This window comes from Pituophis catenifer, unplaced genomic scaffold, assembly GCF_029215685.1.
Source record: "Pituophis catenifer annectens isolate HBS135680 unplaced genomic scaffold, rPitCat1.0.hap2 SCAF_13, whole genome shotgun sequence".
Classification (NCBI taxonomy): Eukaryota; Metazoa; Chordata; class Lepidosauria; order Squamata; family Colubridae; genus Pituophis; species Pituophis catenifer.
In genome coordinates this window covers 22,657,315-22,680,303 of record NW_027256893.1, presented here as the reverse complement: position 1 = coordinate 22,680,303, position 22,989 = coordinate 22,657,315, and the positions used below count along the sequence as shown (strand labels likewise).

Below are 22,989 nucleotides of genomic sequence, written 5' to 3'. Positions count from 1 at the left end.
GAGGAGGTTGGGGAGGAATATTGGCCAGTCCTGGAGTCTGGGGAAGGCTCAGATGAGGGCTCTGCGTCAGAGGCAGAGAGAGGGCCAGGGCCATCTGGTAGTTATGTGCTGCCTCTGGAGCCTCCGGAATCTGACATCAGTGAGGCAAAAGAACAGTTTGAGCCTGTTCCTAGTGCGCACATGCGCAGAGCTGCCAGAAGGCAAGAACAATTAAGAAAAAAAAAAAGGCAACTCAGGAGTAAGGCTTGGAGATGATTGGCCCCTCCCATAAGACACAAAAGAGGAGCAAACAGACATGAGACTTTGCAGGAAGCAATTAGTTTGTATGGTCAATTCAAGCTCTGAGAAGTCCGTTTGACTCTGTGCTCCATTTGGCCTTGCAAAACTAATTGGCAATTAGGTCTCTGGCAGCGTTTCAATGGAGATAAAGGTGGGTGCTTATCAACATTACCCTGAAAGACTGTGTCAACTCAAGCAGACATCTGTCGGAATCTTCACAGACTGTTTGTGAATCATTACGGGCTGTGAATGACCATAATTCAAAGCCGTCTCAATAAAAGAGGTTTTTTGGGACTAAAATTGTGATTTATGCTTTCTCAGGAAGCCTGGGTCAGAACAAGGAGGAGGAGGAGGAGGAGGAGGAGGAGGAGGAGGAGGAGGAGGAGGAGGAGGAGGAGGAGGAGGAGGAGGAAATGGATAGATGGATGGTGCTCAGATGATTTTGATATGGTATAGAAAAATTTAACAAAGTGAAGTTTCTGGAGTAGAACCAAGGTCTCTTTATTAAGGATAAGCAAATTGATGTTCTCTTGAGGTTTTGGATAACTAACACAATCTATGTGTCATTCATTGTCAGGCTCCCAAAACCAAGAAAGACAAACTGAAGGTCTTTTAAGCAGTTTTCTTTCTTCTTCGTCGCCTACAGATACAAAACTTGTCAAACTAAAGTAGACACTTGCATCATTAAACATATATTCCGAGAACTATTAGGAAGGACCCTCCCTTAACTCTATTTCTTCTACACAAACTACCTAAACTTCTTGGGTCTCCTGGGAATCTGAACTACATTATACCACATTAATCTTACTACAGTATTACATTCAGGTGAGGAGCACCGAAGCACTTCCGGGTTGAGGCTCCTTTCATGTTCCCATTAAGTTACTCTTGGTTCAGCAGGAGCTGGAGCGAGTGACAGGCGCTCACCCCCATCACGTGGTAACTGGGTTTCGAATGTGAGCCTGCCAATTGTCAGCCCAGCATCCTAATGTTGAGCCTCTGTGAGCCACCATTATCTACCCCAAAGGTGCTTTTTCAGGAAACAACTGGATTTTCTTGTTTTTTTCTTTTGAAGATGTTTCACTTCTCATCCAAGAAGCTTCTTGAACTCTGACTGGATGGTGGGGAATGGAAGGATTTATACTCCTTGCAGACAGCTGGTCATTTGCATCCTTTTAGCGGGTCTTTGAAGCACTTGGAGGTTTATCTGTGTCCTCGGGGCCACCTGAGTGGGGCTCCTGGTTCTTGTAGTCTGCAATTTTTTTCTCTGGAAATCCATTCCTATTCCCATGCCTTTCCAAGGGTGTTCATCCCAAATTGTATAGCTGAAAGTCTGTAGAGATTCTCAGTCATCCAGTTCATGGTTGTCCCAAAGGTGCTTTTTCAGGAGGCAACTGGACTTTCTTCTTCTTTTTTTCTTCTTGAATGAATGAATATCAGAGCTGAAGAAGCTTCTTGAATGAGAAGTGAAATGTCTTCAAAAGAATAAAGCAAGAAAGTCCAGTTGCCTCCTGAAAAAGCACCTTTGAGACAACCATGACCTGGATGATTGAGAATCTCTACACACTTTTCACCATTAACTATGATGTCTTGGACTAACAGGAATTGAATCTAATAAATTATTAATCATTTATTGAATCTAATAAAATTATCGCCTAAAGGAGATCAACCCTGGCTGCTCTTTAGAAGGCCAGATCCTGAAGATGAAACTCAACTACTTTGGCCACCTAATGAGAAGGAAGGATTCACTGGAGAAGAGCCTAATGCTGGGAACGATTGAAGGCAAAAGAAGAAGGGGACAACAGAGAATGAGGTAGCTGGATGGAATCACTGAAGCAGTCGGCGTGAGCTTAAATGGACTCCAGGAGATGGTAGAGGACAGGAAGGCCTGGAAGAACATTGTCCATGGGGTCCCGATGGGCTGGACACAACTTCTCAACTAACAACAACAATAAATTATTAGATTTTACCAGATATTTGTTCCTATGTGAAGCCTTCAAATATAAGAATCCAGCAAAGCTTTTGGCACATCGACCACCAAAACTCAACTTTGCTCATCGAAGATAATTGGTTTTGCTCCTTTCCACCTACAAAATTGCAAAGTATGAGACTAGGATGTCCATTCTCATCTGCCTGGGCTTTCTGGAGGCAAATCAGCCAGTAAGGGTTGTGATAACTGTAGAAGTGAAGAACTGTGATATCAGAAAAGGAGCAGCTTGCTGGTAAAGAGAAATGGACTTGAAAAGCAATGAATGGAGAATCATTACTGAAATACAGTATAAAGAGCTCTGAAGGAAAGAGAGAAGATCTGTTTCCATGACATTGCTGTGACTCTCATTCTATATTCCCTTGAAAAGCGCAACGAGGAATGCAAAATCTCAGCGGCCTTGTCAGTCTCCGAGTACATCCTTTCTCCGTACTCCTCACAATACCAAAGAAAAGACATTTGTTTCACACTAAGGTAACAAAAAAGATATCAAGTTTACTTTAATCAGATCCTTTGATTGGATCAGCCTCCTTCAATCAACTTTCCAATATCTTTGAGGCATAGGGAGACAAATGATGGCTGAAGAACATTAGAGACAGAATCAGCTGCCTTGGTAGTTGGGAAATTAACTTCCAAAGTATCAAAGAACCAATCAGCTGTCAACTCTGAAGCGAACCTGGCTGGGGCAGTAGTGAAATCCAATTTTATTTACTATCAGTTCTATGTGCGTGGCTTGGTGACCATGGTGTGGCTTGGTGGGTGTGGCTTAGTAGGCGTGGTAGGGGAAGGGTACTGCAAAATCTCCATTCCCACCCCACTCCAGGGGAAGGATATTGTAAAATCTCCATTCCTTCCCCACTCCAGAGGAAGGATACTGCAAAATCTCCATTCCCACCCCACTCCAGGTGAAGAATACTATAAAATCTCCATTCCCACCCCACTCCAGGGGAAGGATACTGCAAAATCCCCATTCCCTCCCCGCTCCAGAGGAAGGATATTGCAAAATCTCCATTCCCACCCCACTCTGGGGCCAGCCAGAAGTGGCATTTATTGGTTCTCCAAACTACTCAAAATTTCCGCTACCTGTTCTACAGAACCTGTCAGAATCTGCTGGATTTCACCCCTGGGCTGGGGCTATCTTGGAGGCTTCAGGGCTGCCACAATGCAAAGAAAGGATAAGGAGGGGGGAACATAGTTAAATGGGGGGGGGTTGTACCCAAAATAAAATAGTTTCCTGTGGGAACCAAGGACATCCCAAAGTTCAAAGCCATTATTGTCATTGTACATTATGTATATAACGAAATTCCAACAGGTGGCTGGAGGAAGGAAGGGTGGAGTAACCAGGCAACCGGCCAGCACCTTGATTGGACAATGTGACTGATTGTTTGGAGAAAGGGGAAAACTTTTCATCTTTAACAAGGTGAAAACCATGGGAACTTTCAGAGTCAGTTTTCACCAGCTTGTGCCAATATGATATCTCCAATAAAACTGTTCTTTGAGGAACCTGTCTGCCTCGGAGTTTTGCTTTCTATGGGGCTACTACTTGGAATGTTGACATCAGCCTTGAATGACATTTGTTAGCATACGATCCACTTAATTCTGCTGAAGCTAAGTAGGTCAAAGTCCGGGTATTGTTTGGATGGAGATCTGGATTTCAAAAATAAATGACTAGAATAGATCTGATACATTGAGGAATCTAGGAATGGAGGTCCAAAGCTTGTTGAGGGAACCAATGTCAAAAGATACAAATCGGTGATTGATCCTATATACCAGATGCTGGAGGACCTGGGTTAAATCCCCAGTACCTACAATTAAGAAGGTCTAACAGCAAATCACAGATAAGCTTCTACTTGAGTTCAACATCTTAAATAAGTTGTTGAAAGTAAGCAAGAATACAATAAGTCAACAGTTTCAACTGAAATCAATAACTCTCAATCCTTAGTGATGTCCACCTTGCTTCTTGCTGTTTGACCAAATTGGACCCTTAGAGAAAACATGGCTGGCACAGATTCCACCCCTTGCCATCTTTGAATTTCATTTCTTGGATGCAAATTCAATCTTGGACTAAGAGGAGTTTTTCTTGTATCTGAAGAATGCAGATACAATAAAAACTGAATGTGCAGTGAAGCACTTCCGACCAACTTTTGCTGACTCTCTTTTTAACTAACTCCGTTAGCAGAGCGTGAACTTCTTATTGACCGGTGTTCTTTCTTTCAAGATGCCAATATAACAAAGAATAGAATCAGATTCCAGTGTTCTTCTCCTGATTGCCTTTTCTTTCCATCACAGGATTTCCTTGTGAGTTTTAAATGGCCGCCAGGCACTTCTCTTTGATTGACAAATAGGAATGGAAAGTTAACAAAAGGCAAAAATCACAGATACCCCAGTATCCTGGTTGCCTAGACAAAAATGACAATAAAGGTGGAAGGAAGGGAATGACACCTGCTGGCTTTCTTCTTCCCCAGCTCTTTTTCTTTGCACAAACTCTGAGATGAGACACGTGGATGAAAAGTAACAGCACTTCCAATCTAAATCACAATGTGCTGTCTTCACTTCTTGGCAGCCATAATGTCAAGCATGAAGAATCAGGACCGCACGTTAAATTGTAGTTAACCTGATTTATTGTTCATGCCGATACACAAGAACCCAGTCAACTAACTTTAGTCAAAACTAAATTGGCACTAGATAAGAGTCAATGGAATTCAAGATTGTTTGTGAGAACTTAACGACTCCAGGCTAATGATTCTCTTAACGCCATCTTCTCTGCCTGTCTCTGCCTGTCCTTCTCTTACACATAGCATGTATTTCTGACTCTCAAATTAATGTGTTTGTTTTTCAGTGCTTTGCTCCAAAATTTACCTGGATCCGATATTGACTTAAATCAGGTAAGCCATTTTTCACATCTATCTGTTCACTTAACCTACAAGTCACTTGAAAAAGAAAAAAAAGGGGGGGGGAAATATAAGTAACTTTGCGGCTTTTCAATCAGGAATGGGGATATGGAGATAGCAGCCTGGGGCTCCCAATTTGCATGCAGGCCTTTATCAGACATTAATTCTGCCAGTGTCCCAATACCAATGACAACTTCAATGTCCCTGAAGCTAGTTTCAGGCCTTCCATCATTTAAAGGGCATTTCACATCCTGCCTCCTGATCACATTTCCTGACTCCATGGCACAGGTAAGAGAAGGGACCATCTGTCTATGTCTTTTGCTGCATGACTTCATTTGCATTTCATTAATAAATTAATATTAGATCGGAACCCCTGGCAACCTGGTTCATTCTTCCCCAGGCTAGCAATATACTAAGTGAAAATGTTAAAAAAACTCTTTCAGGCCAAAGTGGAACAGAGGTCACTTTTTAAACCAACAAAATCTGGTAGTAAGGAAAGAAAAGCACAGTCTATTGTGAGGAGGAGGAGGAGGAGGAGGAGGAGGAGGAGGAGGAGGAGGAGGAGAAAAGGTATATCAAGTCACCTGCATCTTAACAAGACCACATCAGCTGTCAAGTTGCATTCATCCTGGAACTAACAGGAAAATTACTCAAAATCCATTATGAAATATATCTTTCCTCATTCCTGGTAATCACTGAAAATGAAGCAGTATCTCTTAATCATTTCTTTCAAGTTATGATAATCCATGTTCAATTTCATTATCAGCCATTTCAAGATAGTTAGATTACATTAATGTCTTCGTGGAAGGGAGAGGCACGTTATGGAAGCAGGCACAATTTTTCAGAAAAAGATTTCTTTAGGAACGAATTCATGGAAAGGCGCTGTCTCGAATTTACTAAACTTTCGGCTCCAGACATTGTCACGGCAAGATTGAATGGACAGATAAGAGACCCCATAATGGGCAGAACAAGAGCTCAGGATGGATCTCCGCTAAGTTACCAAAATGTCCTACCTGTAGAGCATCAGTGGGCCTTTCGTCCCTGTCCTACTGTCCCCATTTATATGTAATCATTCTATGTGTTTATGGCTATGTTTTGCCAATTTATTTCCTTTTATTTGTGCCATTTTTTTTCCATGTGTCCATGTCGGTGTCTACTTTGTTACTTGTTTTCTTATTTGTTGACAAATAAATAAATAAATAAGATATCAAGCTGTAAAAGTGATGGTGGGAGCTTTGTACTTTCAGACTTGCATGATTCTGTGAATGAAGCTTTACAGCAAAGTCGAATTATAGCTCAGTTTTCTGTCTGCTCTACCTGCAAAGACTCATACAACCCAAGCAATATGCAAGAAGCAATATTAAAATTAACCAAGGACAAAGCTGTTGGCAGGAAGGTGATAATTCTGCCCACCACTGTACTCCCAAATGGCCTTTTTTTTTTTTTTTTTAAAGGCTGGATTTGCAAAGAGAGGCCCTGGGCTCCGAAGAAAAGTGCCAAAACCGACTAATTTAAAAACAAGCTTGCCTTCCCTTTTCAAAAACTGAAAACCCATTAAGTCTCTGGATAGTGTTTTAAAAGACTTGAAAAGTTAACATTTTACCAGGGGCGGGAGAAGCGGATGGTGGCAGGAAAAGGTGGGAATATAACATTATTAATAAGTACCTGCTGTCAAGTTTGAAACACTACTTGTGCTTCGCTGATAAACTCTTTTGATACAAATGCATTTTCTTACATCTTTCTTGCTGGCTGCTGGCTCTACATGACAGGCAGTCACAGGAGTTAATGGATAGAGTTTTGTTGTTGCAAATTTCAAACTAGCTGTTGGGTTGTTGTTTTTTTCCTTCTAGCCAATTAACAGAGCTTTTTCTAACACACTCATTTTTTTTATTTTTTTTATTTTTTTTGCACCAGGGGGATAAAAGTTCAGAGTAGCTCCCACCCGGATGATGTTCCAGAAGGTTTTAAAAACTTGGCTGCTTTCCCAGGCTTAGGGGAGGGCGTTTGGGGAAAACCATCCATTGTGTACAGGGCGTGTGGTTTGTCTGCACACAAAGAAAAAAAATTAATTGCTTTCTATTGTTTAACTGTAGGCTCTTCATGGCCATTCTGGAGCCAGGTGGCCTCTCAACCTAATAAATAATCAAGAAAGAGATGACTCGTCTGAAATTCACATTAGCATTAATACCAGGACAACAATTTATGGTTTACAACTAGCCTAGGTAGATCTCTAGGCTGGTGGGCTAAGGAACAGGCTCGCTCTTGGGAAACCTGATTTATTTTGTAAATGGGATGGGGAAAAGTCAGGGATTCAGAGGGAATAAGAAGCAAATGACAGGTCTGGTGACAAAAAAATTACAAGATGAAAGAAGGTGGCACCCTAGCGAGTGAGAAACAGAAAATGCAAGAGGAGAGAGAGAAAATTGTCAAAAAAGGAGTTGAGAGACTGGGAATTGTAGAGCAGAATCCACAATTTTGTCATAGTCTCCAATTTTGTTACTTCATGCCCCCAATACAAATAAGCATGCTTACATTTCACACCTAAATAGATTAACTAAGGAAGCTAACATGTCCAACTAGATGTCTTCTGGTGATTCTCATACTAGCTGGACTCTAAATGGCTACTCCTTCCAGGCCCCTCCAGTACCAGACAAAACTCATGTTCTGAGTCTTTATTCCTTTCCTCTGACACTGTCTGACCAGTCAGAATCTGACCATCCACTTCAAGGAGGACAAGAGATCTGGTTGAGTATCCCTCTTCCCCTGAGGAGTGGTTGCCAGGAAGCAGGACTCCAAGCTAAGGTTGGTTCCCACCTTATCATCCTTTTCAAAGATACCCAAGACCATGCTGTTTCCTTGAACCTTCGGGACAGAAGCTGCAGTAGAGTGGGAGTTGCCAAATTATAGGTAAAATGCTGAAGGAGACCACCTGCCTAGAGACTTAGGAAGAGGAACTCATATAAATTAATGCAGTGGTTGAATAACCATCCTTCAGTGATGACAATGACAATGTGATGTGTGTAGGCAAGCTATGCCCTCTACTTTTAAGAGCAGATGAGTGTTGGCTGGCTCTTGGTTAACACTTGTAAGACTCCACCTGCAATAGCAATAGCCCTTAGACTTATATACCACTTCACAGTGCTTTACAGCCTTCTCTAAGTGGTTTATAGAGTCAGCCTGTTGCCCCCAACAATCTGGGTCTTCATTTTACTGACCTCGGAAGTATGGAAGGCTGAATCAACCTTGAACCAGTGAAAATCGAACTGCTGACAGTCGGCAGAGTTAGCCTGCTATACCACACTTTAACCACTGCACCACCAGATGTAAATAGTTGCCAACTGACATCTTTATTTGGAACTTGTCAGTTGGAGGTGGATGGAAGATAAGAGTCCTTGAGAAAATCCCATTCATTGTTGAGGCATATATTCCTCCATTTCAATGTTATAGTGGGTAAGGTAAAGGTTCCCCTGCAAATGTGTGCTAGACGTTTCCAGCTGTAGGGGGCGGTGCTCATCTCCGTTTCAAAGCCGAAGAGCCAGCACTGTCTGAAGACGTCTCTGTGTCATGTGGCCGGCATGACTAAACGCCAAAGGCGCACAGAACGCTGTCACCTTCAGACCAAAGGTGGTCCCTATTTTTCTACTTGCATTTTTTACGTGCTTTCGAACTGCTAGGTTGGCAGAAGCTGGGACAAGTCACGGGAGCTCACCCCATTGCGCGGCACTAGGGATTCGAACCGTTGAACTGCCGACCTTTCTGATCGACAAGCTCAGCATCTTAGCCACTGAGCCACTGCATCCCTGTTATAGTGGCACATTACGATCCAAGATCTAGAACCAAGCCAACTCCATAGAAATGGGAAGTCAGATTAGTGACATCCAAGATTTTAAGAGTTCTGTGAGAAAGAATAGCTCAAACACTACAATTCACAACCACTTTTGGCACAGTTTCAGAAAGCCGCATCCACAACTTTGCACTGGGTTGTTGTTTATGCATTTACCTTTAAGTGGAAGAGAGTCAAAACTGGTATCGGTAGGTGAATGTTCTTTCTATTTGAATGCAAAATTAATATCCCCACTATAAGTGAGTGACTGAATGCTCTTGTTTCTGTTAGGATAAACGTTAGGAGCTGCTCCACTGCTCAGCAGTCTGTCAGTTGTCAAAGCAATCTGCACAAAATTATCTAATCTCTTCAGGTACAAGGCATTGTCATTTTCCCCTCTTTCTTTGTGTCACTTCATTCTCTTTCAGACTGCCAAAATATCCAAGACTTTATTTTCTGAAGAGTTACTTAGCGAGGGATTTTATTATTATTTTTCCCCCTCTCGCTAAAATATGCAGAAGGACCAGTTCGTAACCTCCAAAGCAGATTTTCTTCGGAAATCTTTCCATTTAGTTCAAGGAAAAAAAGCACAGACTGAACATCAGCTTTGTAAGTAAATATCTATTCAGCCACTAAATGCTGAACATCCGTTTCTTCAAAAATGGAGGAGGGTAGATCCTACTTTAAGATGCAAAATTTCATAGATACATTGGGATATGTTGATGCCTGATCACCTTCAGGGTACAGTGTGTGCATATTAGATGAACATAAAGATAATCAAGAGCCATGCCTTTGGCCGCACACCAAGCTCAGAGACAAGGGGACAAATTCCTTGTAGCACATTTGGCCAATAAAGTATCATATTTCTGTTCCCTATTCCCTATTCCCTATTCCTTATTCTCTGTTCCGTTCAATTCCATTCCTTCTCTCTTCTTTCTTCTTTCTTCTCTGTTCTCTCTTCCCTCTTCTTTCTTCCCTCTTCCCTCTTCCCTCTCCTCTCTCCTCTCTTCTGTCTCCTCTCCTCTCCTCTCCCCTCCCCTCCCCTCCCCTCCCCTCCCCTATCCTACCCTACCCTACCCTACCCTACCCTACCCTACCCTACCCTACCCTACCCTATCCTATCCTATCCTATCCTATCCTATCCTATCCTATCCTATCCTATCCTATCCTATCCTCAGAAAGCACCAAGGACCCCACACTTTCAACTCTGAGCTAGAAACATTCTCTTCTGTTGTCATCTCCTTTGTCTGTGTTTTCTACATCATTCGTAAACATCTATGGGAAGCTCCAGATTTTCTTTTCCTTCAACACAACAATAAAAGCGAAATGTCAATTGTGTTCATGGAGTCTGTTGACAAGTGGGCCACCAGAACATTGTATACCCATGATGGTGAACCTATGGCACGCGTGCCACAGGTGGCACACATAGCCATATCAGTGGGCATGCTAGCTCAGCTCTGGTGCGCCAGCTGATTTTTGGGCCTACCAGAAGTAGGGAAACAGGCTGTTTCCTGCCTCAGGAGGGCCTAGGGGTGGGTGGGGAAGGCCCGTTTTTCTTTCTCACCTGGCTCCAGATCCTCTCTATGCATCTGGGGAGGGTGAAAACAGCCTTCCCCATCCCCTCGGAGGTCTTCTGGAGGCCTGAAATGGCCCATTTCCCAACTTCTGGTTGGACAGGAAGTGATGTTTTTTGCTGAGCAGGAAGGAGGGGGGTCATGTGCGCATGTGTGGGATGGGGCGTATAGAATTATGGGTGTGGGCATGAATGCGCACGAACCTCCCCTACCCCCCTTGGCATGCGATGGCAAAAAGGTTAGCCATCACTGTCATATACATTGCCCCCAACACTTCTGTGAAACTCAATCTCCCTCAAAAGAGCTCCTCAAAAAAAAAAAAAAAAGACCGTACTTCGAAAGCGACCTCTTCGTGAGTCATGGAAACGATTACGCCAACAGAGCATCCATTGGAAGGGTCACCGGAAAAATCAACGTTCTCAGCATTTTTCCACCAAGAATGAGACCATCATGGGCTACGTCTTAAAAATAACCCTGAGAGCGGCAACTCGTTACTCTCCATTATTCTCCGAAATGGCATTCCTCTGCACAAAATGAAAAGCGGGTATTTTTAAGCTGGGCGGATTGCAAATGAAGGTCTTATTACAGCAATTGCAGGATGGGTGATTTGGATAATTGTCCATGCACAACTGGCCAGCTGTTCCCACAATTGCCCCATTTATACCACACGGTCCTGATTGCAGCTTGACATCGAGGTTTCTTTTGGTTTTGTGAATGCAAATGAGTTGGTAGTTGCAGACATGACTTTCTTGGCCAATCTGCAACTTTAAACAGCTGAACTCCATGCATTTTTTTTTTACTCATTTGGGCTTAAAAAAAAAAAAAAACATCCTCCAAAGCATTGAATAGAAAGATGCTGTCTTTTATTTAATCACAAATTCTAAACTAAACAATCCGGACGGATCAGATCAAATCAACAGGAAATATGCTTCTTGCATCATGGATCAAATTGTGGTTTTCAAAAGACAACTGAACTTTCTTGGGTTTTTTTTCCCTTTTAAAAACATTTTGTTTCTCATCCAAGAAGCTTCTTCAGTTCTGAAGAATGAGAAGTGAAACGTTTTTAAAAGAAAAAAAAAAAAGAACCCCAAAAATCCAGTTACGTTTTGAAAAGCAGCTTTGAGATAACCATGACCTGGATGATTGACAATTTCCATAGATATTTTTCCAGAGATGTATTTATTTTATTTATATAAAAGATGTTGAAAAGAGTGCAGAGAAGAGCAATGAAGATGATTAGGGGACTCGAGGCTAAAACATATGAGGAACAGTTGCTGGAACTGGACATGTCTATTCTATTCTATTCTATTCTATTCTATTCTATTCTATTCTATTCTATTCTATTCTATTCTATTCTATTCTATTCTAATCACATTTCTGGACCACCCAACTCCTTCACAACCTGAAGATGTTTACATATAGAAACTTTACTTTTCATTTAAATAGCCAAGCATCTGTTGCACAGAAGATGACAAGACCTTCTCTTATCAATCCAGAAGCGCAGCCATATGGTGGGGATAGTGAAATTTGAGCTCGTACCCTGAGCAGAAGGCTGGTTCTACTGGTCTCAATGGCCTCTTCCAAGTCAATGATTTTTATGATCTGATCTGGGCTTTCACCAGGCCATTTAGACTCTTCTCCCTTGGGATACATCTTGGATTAGTCAAATGGGGCTGATTTATTTCTGCCATTGTGGTCCTTCTGCTTTGTTGTAGAATACAGAAGATGGGCAAAGGAGAAACGGGGAGAATTACCGTTCAGCATGTCCTGGTGTAGAATTGAATCCATCCATCTACAGTTCTTCTACCTACTCTTTTTTCCCCCAAAACAATTGCACGCACAAAAAGAGCACCTACAATAGGCGATAATAGAATGGGATAGTGAGAAAAAGAAGGTTTGATGTGCCAGTGAGTCCATTTGCCTCTTCATACATAATTATAAAGGATGTCGCAAGGATCCATTTTGATATAGCTTTAGGGAGTGAGAAAGAAGAGAAAGGGGGAAAAATGCTCCTTTATTTTCTCCAGGTTGTAATATAATGTAATGGATGGATGGATGAATGGCCATCTCCACCCTCGTTGAGTTCTTTATTTCAAAGGAAAGGACAATGGGGTTCTTACTGGCATGTTCTTTGATTTTGTCATCCTTCCCCATAATTTTAATTTGGGACATTGTGTGTCCCAAACCAACTGAGTATTTTTCACTAGGTCTGCTGACATCAATATTTACTAACGTCTGTCCTCAATTGGATAGTTTTTGGAAGCTACTAATACCTCCTTTTGTATTATAATAGCTCTGGTCTCAAGGGATGATGCAAAGTTCAGTGGGAGGGCTAAATTTAAGCAAGATTGGCTTTAGTTATCCTCTGGCTGGAATTTTTCATATGCCGCCAGGAGAGCCATAGAAGAAAAGCGAGATCAAATAGAAAACGAATCAAAAGCATGAGCGTCTTTTGAGGCACCACGTAACTATTGATAGGCTGTAATTTCACCTAATCCTTTATTTCTAAACAAGTCAAGCTGGTATTCACAATGACAGTTGTATCTGTAGATGTCCCCAATTAAAATTCTTCCATGCAGCTGCGCCCAGATCACTGGGGCTGATCTTAACAAGCAATGAAATTGGAACATTTGCACCAGCTGTTAAAATTGATAGTGCCACTTTGAAGGTTTCAGAAACTTTTTTTTTTCTCAGAAGAGCGCAAATTATGGGAACTGGTAGGAGATCCATGAAGTTTCAAATGCCTTTTCAGAAAAAAAAAAAATCCTATTGTGTATGGCATATAGAACTTCTTGCAAACTGTGCTTCAGCTGTTCAGCTCTCTCAAAACCCTGAGCCCATCTCAAATAAACACGAACAAGACTTGACTGTCAAATTGCTCATTCTTTGTTTTGAACAAAGATGTCACGCCAGAGCAAATGGAACCAAGTCAAGAAAATGAAAGGCCAGTCTATCAACTGGTTGGTTGAAAGATTTATAGCTGAAGTTCAGAGTAGCGAAGGCACCAGAGGTAAACCACAAATCTACAAAGCATTGTTCCAGTAACTGTGGTCATTTGAAACCTGGACTCTAGGGAACTCGTACGTTCAAGTGCAATTTACCCTGGGGGAATCTTTGTTTACAAGGAGAGTTTTACTCTTAGGTCATCTTTCTCTTCTAAGCCCTTGAGTAGACATTTTTCACAGAATTGGAAGAATTCAGCTCTTCACTCAATATCAATATAATCCTCAATTTTTCTTCCAGGATGTATGTCCTCTAAGTAGAGCAGCTTGATTGATTTAAGATATATGGATTTTTTTTCCTGTCTTCTAAGATCTCTTCTACTGTGGCAGTTCCACTGAAGAACATCAAACAATATACGATATATGAGATTTCATATTGTTTATTTTTTAGAATTTTATCCTACTGTTCCAATACTGAGTACAAAGCATTCTTTTCTCCCACGACAAAATTCAGAGACAGACCTAAAGTCGTCTAAAGAGCTTTCATTGCTGAAAAATGGGGCTAAGAATGGACTTGAAGCTAGTTTCTTGTCCTAGTCCACCACCTTATTCTCTACTCTACTTCATCATTACTTTTAGAAATGCCACTTAGCTTGGATTCTTCCTTCACTTTTTCAGTGCTAATATAGACCAGTGTTTCTCAACCGTGGTCACTGTCAGATCTGGAAGCCATCTTTTTTTGGGTATCTTCAGGCCTGCCACATTTCCTACTGTGGTAAACTGGGAAGGGGGATTGTATGGAGCCAGGGTGATATGTAGTCATAATAACATTCCTTTCTCAGAGAGTCAAGGACATCTTGCCCTGCACCTGGAGGGTTGGAACTGGGAGGCATCTCCTCCTGGGATGGTTCTTTGATTGGCCTATGTGATGGACATGTGGGTGCTGGGCAGGGACTTGGACTTTCCTTTGGGTGGGGAAAACCTGGAAACTTTCAGATTCGGGTTTTCCCAGATGTGCCAATATGACATCTCCACAAAACAAAACAATGGCTACCAACCTGCCTTCCATTGAGGACCTGTATAGTGCACAAGTCAAAAAGAAGGCTGTGAAAATATTACAGACCCCTCGCATCCTGGACATAAACTGTTTCAACTCCTACCCTCAAATCGATCCTATAGAGCACTGCACACCAGAACAACTAGACACAAGGACAGTTTTTTTCCCGAACGTCATCACTCTGCTAAACAAATAATTCCCTCAACACTGTCAAACTATTTACTAAGTCTGCACCACTATTAATCTTCTCACCTTCTCATCATTCCCATCACCATCTCCTCCCACTTATGACTGTATGACTATAACCTTGTTACGATTTATATCGATATTGTTTCCTGGTTGCTTATTTGTAATCTATGACTATCATTAAGTGTTGGACCTTATGATTCTCGATGAACGTATCTTTTATTTTATGTACATTGAGAGCATATGCACCAAGACAAATTCCTTGTGTGTCCAATCACACTTGGCCAATAAAAAAAATAAAATAAAAAATTCTATTCTATTCTAAATGGAACTTTGAGGAAACTCAAGCCTTAGAGTTTTCTTTCATTGGGGGTGTTACTTGGAACCCTGACAGCCACTTTAAGAAGTGTGGACTTCAACTCTCAGTGTTGGGGAAGTTGCCAGGTATGAGTAACAGGGATGTAGATGCTAGAGTAGATATAGATGATAGAGGTGTAGTCATTGATATACATGTAAATAAGGAGTTGTACAGAAGACAAGCAATAGACTTTTTTTAAAGTCAATTTTCCTCTGAAAGTACGAAATATGCATCAAGCTATCTGAATTATCCATGAGCAGGGAAATACACAATGGGGAGGGAAAAAAAAGTCCAGTAACTTTCCTTGCAACTTTCCATATTATTTCAGCGCCAGAATGCTAAATGCAGATGAAAATCAGTCTTTTCCTCTTATTGTTGACTGCCACTTACATACTTCGAATTTTTTTCAACTGTCAAAAGCATGGTGGAGGTGTAAATCAGCCCAAAAGAAGCAAAAAGAAAAGAAGCATTTGGTAACAACTTTTGAAAAAGAAAAAAAAAGAGGATTCTGAAAACTAGTTACTTTTCATTTTACATTATGGCAGTATATTGCGCATAATTATGAATCTTTTATGCCTGGAAAAAAGGAGGGGGGGGGAAACTATGTGTAGCTGTCACTTGCCATGTATTACCATTTATCCCCAAATTAAGTCAATCAATTTGTTTTAATGTACTTCTTACAAGACTGTATGAGTACTTTCTTTAGAACACTAAAATATTCTTTGAACCTGTGATGGATAGTTTCCATTTTGAATTATGGCATTTGTTGTAATATCGTCTAAATTACTTTTCTTCCTGAAGCATGCGTTATTCAGAGTCTCCATAATGGGGTTGGAAATTGTACATTATTTTATTCCTTTATCTCCTTTTTTCTCGTCCAAGTTACAGTTAGAATTCAGGCAGGTACCATTAAGTCAGCAAGGAGATAAATCTCAAGATTTTATTAGAAAGGATTTATTAAAGGGGGCGAGGAGGCTGTGTTAATAGGCAGAACAACAGGTTGCAAAGTAGGAGAGGGAACAAACTTGGACATAATTTCCAAGCATAAGAGTTTTTGCAAAAAAACCCATCAAAAATCCCTCTCCATCTCATTTAAGCAGCATATTTAGGAGAGTTTCTGTAATTCTTCATGGTTAAAAATCTAAGAGGTAGAAAAAGGTCAAATGATTTCATTGCTATATTTTTAAGACTATCGGACAACTTACAAGTTTCTCACTCAACCAAAAGATAAAAAGAAATGGATCTATGTTTCATACCTTACTAACTGCTCTTGTAAAGATGTGTTGTTTTGAAATGACACAAAATGCTCCCCAAGTCTAATTCTCACTATCTCCATCTTCCAGAGCGAAACTGTTGGTCCTTCAAAGCAATCCAGGTCAAGAAAAAAGACTGCACAACTTTGAGGGAACTCCGTTTTATTGATCTAGGGTAGAACAAGGATCTAAGGTTGAGAAAGGTGGAAGGAGAGTGAAGGAGACGATAACCAGCAGCAAGGTGAATGGAGTCAGTTATGGTGGCACCATTGGAAGATCTAAAGAGCTAGACTGGGGACAGATCATCATGGAGAAAACCTATCCATGTGATCGCTAGAGTCAAAAATGATTTGATGGCACATAATCAATCATCAACCAGCCCACCCGCCTGCCAACCAACCAATCAATCCATTAATCAAAAAGGCTACTTGCGAGGGGCCAATCATCTCCAAGCCTTACTCCTGAGTTGTCCCTTTTGTTTTAACTGTTCTTGCTTTCTGACAGCTCTGCACATGAGCGCACTAGGAACAGGCTCCCCCTGTTCCTCTGCCTCTCTGATGTCTGACTCTGGAGGCTCTGGAGTCCGCACATAACTCCCAGATGGCCTCCAATGCAGAGCCCTCATCCGAGCCTTCCCCAGACTCCAGGACTGACCCATGTTCCTCCCCAGCCTTCTCACTGTCCAACTCTGCTGCCAGCTCCACAGGCCGCTGGCAGACTACAACAGCCACAACAGAATCTTGAAAGCTTGACCATCTTCGGAAAAAAAAACACTGGATTTTTCTTTCTCATCTCTTCTCCAGGGAGTTAGGGCAGAGACCCATTTTTCCCAGGCTGAAAACCTGGTTTTGTAACTGCCAATGCATCATTTCTCCACAGTCATCTCTGTGCTTTTCTACCAAATTCAAGTGGTTGTAGTTCTCCAGGGTTTGATCAAGGGAGGGACAATTTTCAGGCAATGAATGCTATGGCCCAAGGAAGTCCACAGCTTCTTCAAAGGGGGGGGGGAGAGCCCAATTCAGTTCCCAGAAATCTATTTCCCAGAAGACTTTAGGTAGCAAAGCCAGGTTTTCGATTGCTATTGTAAGCAAGAGTAGATAATATCAGGTTAAAGGCTAATCTTTGGCTAACTGTTGTTTGTATTGAGCCTCAGTGAGATTCAGTGGATTTGTTTTAAGGTAATCCTTTGTTTTTGTTTCTTGGCTCCCCAGTGTTTCTCAGATAGATGAATGGCCATACAAATTGGATAATAAAGAAGTAGGTAAGAAAATATATAAATCATCCAGCCAGTTAGCCAGCTCAGGAAGGGCAAAATTATGGAGACCCAACTTTCCAACAGCATTTGAAGTGACTTTCCCTCCCTCCTTTCTCTATCTATCTATCTATCTATCTATCTATCTATCTATCTATCTATCTTCTATCAATCATCTAATCTATCATCTATGTCATCTACTATCTCTCTCATCTATTATCTATCTATCTATGTCTCATCTATCTATCTATCTATCTATCTACCTATCTATCTATCTATGTCTCATCTATCTATCTATCTATCTATCTATCTATCTATCTATCTATCTCATCTAAAAAATCTATCATCTATGTCATCTACTATCTCTCTCTTCAATCTATCTATCTATCTATATCATCTATCTCTATCTATCTATCTATCTATCTATCTATCTATCTATCTATCTATCTATCTATCTATCTATCTAATCTAATGTATCTATCATCTATGTCATCTACTATCTCTCCTATCTATCTATCTATCTATCTATCTATCTATCTATCTATCTATCTATCATTTTGCAGCTATCTAACTGTTATTTTTCTTCTTTATATGTTTAAATTTTCTGTTTCCTTAATCAGGCTGGTACAAGTTGGGCAATGTCTGATTGGAATTGTCAGTTTGGTTCAGAAAACTGATTCAATTTGATCTCAGAGTTCAAGTTGATTTGAAAAGCAAATCAGAAGCTGCTGGAATTCCAGACACGCTTGAATTCAAGATAACTCCAACCCAGCCAGGAAGTTTAGATAGAAAAAGCCATCCACCTCCATTATGTATTTTCAGGAGATGCGAGACTCCGTTCTCATTTTAAAGTTAAATTATTTGACTCGGGGGGAGAAATAGAATTTATTTTTTGGTAAAGAAAATACATTAAAACATATGCATTTTAGCTGTCTGGGAAGGTGAAGTGACTATGTTCTAAAGATAAATATTGAAAATGTCTTATATATTCAGAGAGATAACCTCCATGTTATCATAAGTGTTGACAGATGTTACAACCAAGGCAAAATGTAACTAGAAATTTCCTGATCCATAATTCTAAAAAAATTGTTCATTTTTGTTTTCTCTTGCTCCTTCTCTCTCTCTCTCTCTCTCTCTCTCTCTCTCTCTCTCTCTCTCTCTCTCTCTCTCTCTCTCTCTCTTCCTTCCTCCCTCCCTCCAAAAACCTAACTTTCTTCAACATTTCACTTAAACCCGTCTTCTCTTTAATAAACCAGACAACTGTGTAATAAATATTAATTTAAAGCTGAATTAACATATTGAATATGGACTGCATTAGGACTTATTGCATAAGGTCTTGGGCTTATGCTACAAACTGGAATAAAATTAATAAAATTAGTCACAGGCATGCTTTGGATTGAAGTCAGTTGGGATAAGGTGAGGTGAGGCTCCTGGAAAACTCTGGGATGCCTCTGGGGACAGCGGAGGAATGGAAGAGGAGGTAATTGCAATTCTGTGCACATTCGAGCTGAGTTCAAGATGACATATTTGGCCGATCCTGAAGTTCTGCTGAGAAATGCTTTCTCTTGTTGAGATGCACCCAATTACAAATCCTCAACCTTTTTCCCAACTAGCATGACTGTGTAATACACTTAGGAGTATTGGAGAAGAACATCACATAACAAATTGGCTGTTAGAGACCTGTGGCCAGAATGGAAAAGATTTCCTCCCTCCTCCATATGGGTGTAGAATAGCATCACTGCTTGAGGGGAGCACAGTGGCTCAGATCCTGAGCTTGACAGTGGGAAAGCTGGCTGTGTGTGTGTTCGAGACCCCAATGCCATGCAATGAGGTGAGCTCCCGTCCTCGCTCCAGCTTCTGCCAACCTAGCAGTTCGAAAGCATGCAAATGTGAGTAGATAAATAGGTACCACTTTGATGGGAAGGTAACAGGATTCTGTGCTCCTTTGGTGTGTAGCCATAAGGTAAGGTTAGTTCTTCTTTGCTTTTCACAACATCTTTTAATCTGCCAGTGGCAAGTAAGTCAGCTTGCATTTCTGAAGAACCAGGAGCAGAACTTCATCTGTCATCTCCACGCACAACCAAATATTGATCTTTCCAATAAGCAAAGCAACCACCAGCCAAAATGGTTCACAGAGGACCTCTTCATTCAGGTACAACAAACCTACTTCCACTATTCACACGTACAAATCATATTACTCCTGATAAATGTGAACATTCTTGGTAACATTAACCTCTCGGCTTCTCAAACATCCAAGATAAACCCATTGATGGAAGTATGTCAAGACCTATCTTAATCCAACGTTTTATTTCTTATGGTGGCCAACTCTTAATCCTACTTTTTCTTCCATGGTGGTCAACAGGTGCCTTGCAAGGAGGAAATAGAGGCATAATAGAAACATTTTCCACCAATATTCCCCTGAAACTGGTATTCAAAGACCTTCATGCGTGCATCCAATTCCATTTTAAAGCCATTCAAGTTACCGCCCATGACCATATCTTGAATTCTACAGAAGAAGGATTTGCTTTTCCTGCCCTAAATCTTCTTCTGTCCTTAATCTCCTTCTAATCAGCTTGAATGGATCAGTCCTGCAAACATTTTTTTTAAGCATCATTGCATATGATGATCAGAATTGTAAACATATTCCAGATATGGAGGTATCGCAGATTAGTATAACGGCAGTTTTATTTTCTACTTCTTTCCTACAGCACCCTGTGTCTGATTGTTTGGGGAAAGGGGGAAAACTTTCACTTTTAATTAAGTGAAAACCGTGGGAACCTTTAGAGTCTGTTTTCACTAACCTGTGCCAATATGATATATCCAATAAAATTATTCTTTGAGAAACCTACCTGCCTTGGGGTTCTGTTTGCTATGGGTGTATTACTTGGAACCTTGACACCGACATAAAGTGTTCTATATTAGCTAACATTTCCAGTTTGAAAATGTTTTGAAATAGATTTCCCTGTTTCTCTTGCATGTTTGCATACCTTAATTTTTCTCTTTTGGGAAATGGCTTTGTCTTCTGATTTTCAAATGGTGGTGGACTTTAGGAGAAACCCTCCCATACTACCACCTCTTACAATACTAGACAACACTAGTATCAATAGTAGAGGGCTTCAAATTTCTAGGTTCTACCATATCGTAAGACCTAAAATGGACACCTAACATCAAAAACGTCATCAAAAAAGCTCAACAAAGAATGTTCTTTTTGCGCCAACTCAGAAAGTTCAAGCTGCCCAAGGAGCTGCTGATTCAGTTCTACAGAGGAATTATTGAGTCTGTCATCTGCATCTCTATAACTGTCTGGTCTGGCTCTGCAACCCAACAAGACAGATACAGAGTTCAGAGGATAATTAGAACTGCAGAAAAAACAATTGCTACTAACCTTCCTTCCATTGAGGATCTATATACTGCACAAGTCAAAAAGAGGGCTGTGAAAATATTTACAGACCCCTTGCATCCTGGACATAAATTGTTTCAACTCCTACCCTCAAAACGACACTATAGAGCATTGCACACCAGAACAACTAGACACAAGAACAGTTTTTCCCCGAACGCCGTCACTCTGCTAAACAAATAATTCCCTCAACACTGTCAAATAGAGCCTTGATAGTACAGTGGTCTACGCACCCTGTTATTAACACAGCTGCCTGCAATTTCTGCTGGTTCGAATCTCTCCAAGGCTCAAGGTTGACTCAGCCTTCCATCCTTTCTAAGGTAGGTGAAATGAGGACCCAGTTTGTGGGGGCAATAAGCTGACTTTGTATAAAATATACAAAAGTATGAAGGCTATTGCTTAACGCATTGTAAGCCGCCCTGAGTCTCCGGAGAAGGGCGGCATATAAATCAAATTAAAAAAACAACAACAACTAGTTATTAAGTCAGCATTACTATTAATCTTCTCATCGTTCCTATCACCCATCTCCTCCCACTTATGACTGTGTGACTGTAACCTTGTTGCTTGTATCCTTATGATTTATATTGACTGTTTCCTAATATGATTTCATTGCTTATTTGTTTCCTATGCCTATCATTAAGTGTTGTACCTTATGATTCTTAATGAATGTATCTTTTCTTTCATGTACACTGAGAGCGTATGCACCAAAGACAAATTCCTTGGGTGTCCAATCACACTTGGCCAATAAAGAATTCTATTCTGTTTTGTTCTGTTCTGTTCTGTTCTGTTCTGTTCATATTAAAATGTTATAAAGTTCTGCAAAACTCAATAGAATTGTTTCAGAAGCAAATGTCCAAAGTACTGCCCAAAGATGCTTTACCAAAGGCAACTGGACTTTGTTTTTCCTTGAAGACATTTCGCTTCTCATCCAAGAAGCTTCTTCAGTTCTGAAGAAGAAGAAGTTGAACTGAAGAAGCTTCTTGGATGAGAAGTAAAATGTCTTCAAGGAATAACATCGAAAGTCCAGTTGCCTCTTGAAAAAGCACCTTTGGGACAACCATGACCTGGAAAACTGAGAATCTGCATAGACATGTCCATTGCATGTTTCCCAAATCCCGTATAGAGAGAATCATGTTCAAATCCCATTCAAGAGATGTCAATTCATGTTACTGGGCAAGATGATTGAGTTCACCTCTAACCCCTTTTATTTAAATAATTTTTATTTCTTTTAAAACAACCTCTGAAACAACATAAGGTTCAAAAAGCAAAAATACATACCTAATAATAACAATAATAATAATAATAATAATAAAAAAAAAAAAACCACGACAATCTCTCTTAAAAGGTCTGAGATGTTTGCAAAGTGTATTTTCTAGATCATCTTTTGCAATGTGTCTATTATCCTGAAGTGCTGCCTTGAAACTGACCTTTAAAAACATTATTCTAGAGCAGTTAAATCACAAATCTCCTTGGTGCACTTATCAGAGTGACTTAAAAATAAGTAGCAGGTTTTAAAAGAGAAAACCATTCTGAGAATCAGTTCAAAACACTAAGAATCCTGAGCACTGAGAATAAATTCAAAACACATTAACAGCACTTTCTCAAGGCCATTTTAGTATTTTTCTCTAAATTGTTCTTTTGGAGCACAGTTCTACTTTTTGGGGGGGGCAGGGGAAAATGGCAAACATTAGCTTTGGAGAAATATCACACTGAGCACCAAACATAATTGTTAGAAAACGAAATAGAGAAAAATGGTAATCTTCTTCTTCTTCTTCTTCTTCTTCTTCTTCTTCTTCTTCTTCTTCTTCTTCTTCTTCTTCTTCTTCTTCTTCTTCTTCTTCTTCTTCTTCTTCTTCTTCTTCTTCTTCTTCTTCTTCTTCTCTGCATTTGATCATGAACAAATCTCTTCCATGCAGGTAATGATAAAGAAAGCAAATGGTATTTTTCGACCAAATGTAAGTTTTTTTTTTTTTCATCAAGGAGTATTCTTGCG

General features: G+C 40.5%; 1 protein-coding gene across 1 annotated transcript in view; it reads right to left on the bottom strand.

Annotated features, from left to right (window-relative positions):
- The window catches only part of CDH13 (cadherin 13), a 443,006-nt gene that overhangs the window by 352,715 nt on the left and 67,302 nt on the right, over positions 1-22,989 (bottom strand). The window lies entirely within an intron of this gene.